At 41.2% G+C, this 4,710-nt stretch overlaps 1 pseudogene; it reads right to left on the bottom strand.

Annotated features, from left to right (window-relative positions):
• Window positions 1-3,041: 3,041 nt before the first annotated feature.
• LOC147718010 (uncharacterized) lies at window positions 3,042-4,100 on the bottom strand (annotated as a pseudogene).
• Window positions 4,101-4,710: the final 610 nt, after the last annotated feature.

Here is a 4,710-nt window from a genome sequence, read left to right as displayed (position 1 = left end):
TGCACGGTGGAGAGGCAGGGCGGAAGTGGTGCAAAGCCGGAAGTGACGCTCGTGCAGGGACCCTCCGCGCAAACGGCACTCTGCCGGGGCGGACCGGGGTCTAGAGCGGGAAAACGAGGTAAGCAGCAGGTCAGATAGTGCAAGTTAGATGCGGGCGCGATACAGCAAGAAAACAAAGTACACGTTTAAAATTGACAGCCAGCTCGTAGTCAGCTGGAATGCAAATTAAATTCATACAAAAAAAGGAAAGAATACAGTGACAATAATTAATCGTGAGAAAAACAATTTAACCCAATACATATGCCCCTGATAATACCCAACCAATCACAACATGCTAACCCATTCATACTATCATTGCATACACATACACTACGTCTGAAAAAGGAATCTGGGTATTAATCAGCAGGGAGCCCCCTGCCAACTAATTAGTCTCAAAACTGAGTATGAGACCTCGCACTCTGGTCGACGCGCGTTTCGGCGGCACACGGCCACCTTCCTCAGGACCTATTCCAGGCGATCCACACCAATATAAACAGGGGACCTAGAAAGGTATAATAAAGAAAAAATGGATGTACACTGTCACCAAGGAATGTAAAAAACATGAAGAGAACCAAGTCAGTATACAAAAATTATTTACATAGTTAAAAAACTAATATTGACACTTTAGCTCAACATGTGACACAACATGACTCGAATTTTAAGTGGATGTACAAAGATTCTAATTAATAAGGTACTGAAAGAGCCTTAGAAGAGTACTAAGGACAAATACTAATAAGACCTGCTCACTTGGTCTAATAGTATGATATACATATCCTACAAGTACAAAGGGCAGAGGTTAAAAACCTAACAGGGTCTGTAATACACGGTATATAACAAGATGCACAAAAAGTGTCCAATTACTTACACTTAAAAACCATAGATTCTGCTTGTTAGACGGACCGGGAGGGTCGGCCGAGGACAAGGGGAGAGGTCTCCGGGGAGAGCCGTCTCCAGCGATCGTACAGACAAGTAACTTCCCCCCCCACAGACGGACACCACACCAGGATAAGGTTCAACGATACTTTATCAGCAATTCTTTAGTTACGGTAAAATTATACAAGGAGGTCTGGACTCAGGGGTCCCCTCGATTCTGGTGAAGTGGTGGTGTGTGACACTGGAGGGACCGGGCCTGGTCGGGCAGAGGGGGAGCGGCCCTTCACGTGGCCTGTCCAACACTGCTTAATTCTCAAACGGCGGTATCATAGATATGAACCACGTAAGGAGATAACTCATAAGTTTATCAATATCTGAAAAGAGGGAAGACTTACTCATCAAATAAATATATAAGGGAAAAACAGATGAACAAATTGTGCTACCTAAAGATGTACATGCCTTACCTATATTGGAATCTGGGAATCACTATAGATATCCAAGAAAATATATAATGGGTAGACGATATCGCGAGTCCAGAGGAGCAACTATTAATCTTTATGTTCAACTGAAATAAATCACAACAAAGGAAAAGAGGTGTAATAAGGTCCGTAAGTATCCTCCACGCACCATCTTATATTGATAGTGTATAAATAATGCGAAGGACCCACCTTAGGATCAAGTGTTTTATTCTGATTTTATGAAACCGTAATACTCCTTTCAAATGTGTTTCATTAGTGAACCGGATATGGATGGACTGCGTCTCATATTCCCAGCAGTCCTACAAAATGCAAAACAATATATAGTCTCAAACTCACCGAGATGATAAAGGACTCGTTCACTTTCACAAGGGATTTAAAAAGCAGAACATTAAATAGCTGTTTAGAACACCTGGATAGCATGAATGCCTCTAAAGCATGTGTATCCAGACAAAAAATGACTGCCTACGTAAGTCTGACCTTCTCAAGAGTTCTCATCCGTAAATGAGAACTCCCCGTCCGCCATCTATATTCATACACAACGTAATGGGTTTATACGGGCTAAACACATTTAAACATGTCCACGGTAAGCCAGACGCCGCGTGGTAGATAAGATATAATGTCTAGCGCAATGCGTGTAAATAACTAATGGGGGTTCACGGACAGTGGGTCTGTCTACCCAATATGCAAATTCAAACAAGAAACGGCAGCTTACAAACATCTCTCCTTATCAGATTTTCCATACATGTAAACAACTACAGATTAGTCGAGAATAATATCTCGCTCACTGTACTGAAACGTGAGTGTTATCATTTAGCGGAACTGATTTATTAAAAAAATAGAAGATTTAACATGCAGGCGTTTGGTAAGACACAAGGCAATTAAGAATAAAAAACATGGCCCTGTCCGCTACGGAGAGATAAAAAACAGAAATCATTGCCGACATGTACAGGTACTTACTGAGCTCTTGCACAAAGTGCAGATCAGAGTAGACTCCCACGTGGACAGGTGGTTCCAAACTAGAGTGAGTACCACCGGACATGTTTTTAAACAGAAGAGACGGCGGGAGTCTCACGATATCTAAAAAGATTATCGAAAGTGAAGTCATGAAAGTAGAAGACGGACTCCCGTTTTCAAAGATTACCAGTGTTGGGATGTATCCCGATTATAGAGTGACAAGAGGTGAAAACAAACGCCATATTGAAGGAATACGAACAGTCCCAATCCAACGGGTTATGCATTCTGTAAGAGCCCAATTATATTTAGTAGTCGGTCAAACCATGACCTAATCTGAAATAACCCATTAATTGCCCATTTATATCGATGATAAGGCAAAAAATAGGGAACAAAATAATCTGTCTTATCAAAGGTGTTAATTCGTCTAAATATAACCATCTAAGGGGACAAATAGTTAAAAAAAAAGGAAAGATACAACGAAAGTGAAGGGTATATTTCAAAAGTATAACAAAATATACTAAAAGATAAAGTGATTGACAGATAAGTGTCTCCCTCGAGAGAGATGAGTTCTGATACTGACAATCATCACCTGTGGTAACCACTGCTATGTGCAAAAGCAGGATATAATGATTCCGAATACACACATAGTATCAAAGCTGGAATGGCAGATAGCGACTGAGTGGAGCAAAGGGGACACTATTGTGTGATGTACCAAGATATTTCCTCATTAAGACCATGTCTAACACAGTCTAAGTGGTAAATCCAGAAAGTTTCACATTTCTTACGTGTTGTTTCTGTGAGTTGACCTGTTCTTGCCTGCACTTTTTCTAAAATTGACCATTTAATGTCTTGCTCCTTATGATTCATTTTCAGGAAATGCTCAACTAGTGGCGCCGTCATTCTCTTAGTCCTGATTGCAGATTTATGTTCGCTAAAATGTGTGCGAAATTCTCGGCCAGTCTCTCCTACATAAGCCAACCCACAACCACAGAATAGAATGTAAAGTATATTGCTGCTACGGCAGTTTGTCAGATGACGAAGTTTAATTTTCTTATCATTATATTCAATAGTCTCAGATGTAATCGCTGAGTCACAAGAGTGACACGAGCCATATCTGTGATTTCCCAAAATGATAGGAAGTCCTGTGATGGAGCGTTGGCCATCTGAGAAAGGTCTTTTAATCTGGCGAGTATGCACCAATAAGTCCCTCAAGTTCTTATTTCTTCTGTAGGCTAATAAAGGGAGAGGCATAGAAGGGACATGCTCATCTGTATTCAGGATTCTCCATTTTTTGTTAATAATGTTCCTGATCTTGAAATTCAGAGTTGAGTGATTTATAACACAAGTTATACGATTGTGTTCCGAGCGATTGGACCTTTGTAATAGTGCTACTCTGTCATAGTATTTAGCTCTTTTGAAAGCATGTCGTACTAGACGATGGGGATAGCCTCTCTTGAGTAGTCTATCCTTGAGCTCATCTCAATATTTATGGTAGGCAGCCATATCTGTACAGTTACGGCGAATCCGTAAAAATTCCCCAAATGGGATAGATTCCCTCTGGCAATTGGGATGGTAACTGTCAAATTTTAAGATGGTATTTTTGGCTCTAGGTTTCCTAAAAAGGCTAACTTTCAATTGTCCGCTAGTGCCCTCAATGCTGATATCCAGAAAGTCAACCTTGCTGTTATTATAGTTAACTGTGAATCTGGGATTAGAGTCACTGGCATTAAGCCAGAGAACAAACGCTTCCAACATTTCAACTGATCCACTCCAAATAAAAAAAAATATTGTCTATAAATCGTTTCCAAACAGAAATATTTTCAAAAAAAGGAGCCAACTCATTGTGGATATTACGTAGTTCCCACTCACCCATAAACGAATTGGCCACACTAGGGGCACAAGATGCTCCTATTGAGGTGCCCTTAATTTGTTTGTAGAGAGTGCCATTATATTCAAAGAACCACTTTAAGGCATTGTAAGATGAAGACATCTGGGCGATTGTCAGGGAACCTATGAAGGAGAGCTGACACCGCCTGCAACGCCCGACACTTAGGGATATTGGTGTATAACGCCTCAATGTCGAGCGTCACAAGGATGTCAGTCTCAGGATTGAATGGAAGTCCCTCAATTTTCTTGATAATATCGCCCATGTCACGAATATATGAGGCATACTTGTGTGTGAGGGGACACAAGAAAGAATCCACATATTTGGATAAGGGCTCAGTACTTCATCAGCGACCAATACTCGCGAAGTGCAAATCAGACATTCGTAGGTGACTTCAATCTCCACTGGGGCGTACCGCGTGACTGTTCTGCGGACTCGCTGGCCACCTTCCTCTCTCTGCAAACGATCTTATCCAACACT

Source organism: Lissotriton vulgaris, chromosome 5 (genome assembly GCF_964263255.1).
Source record: "Lissotriton vulgaris chromosome 5, aLisVul1.2, whole genome shotgun sequence".
NCBI classification, from domain to species: domain Eukaryota; kingdom Metazoa; phylum Chordata; class Amphibia; order Caudata; family Salamandridae; genus Lissotriton; species Lissotriton vulgaris.
This window is presented reverse-complemented; position numbering and strand designations above follow the sequence as displayed.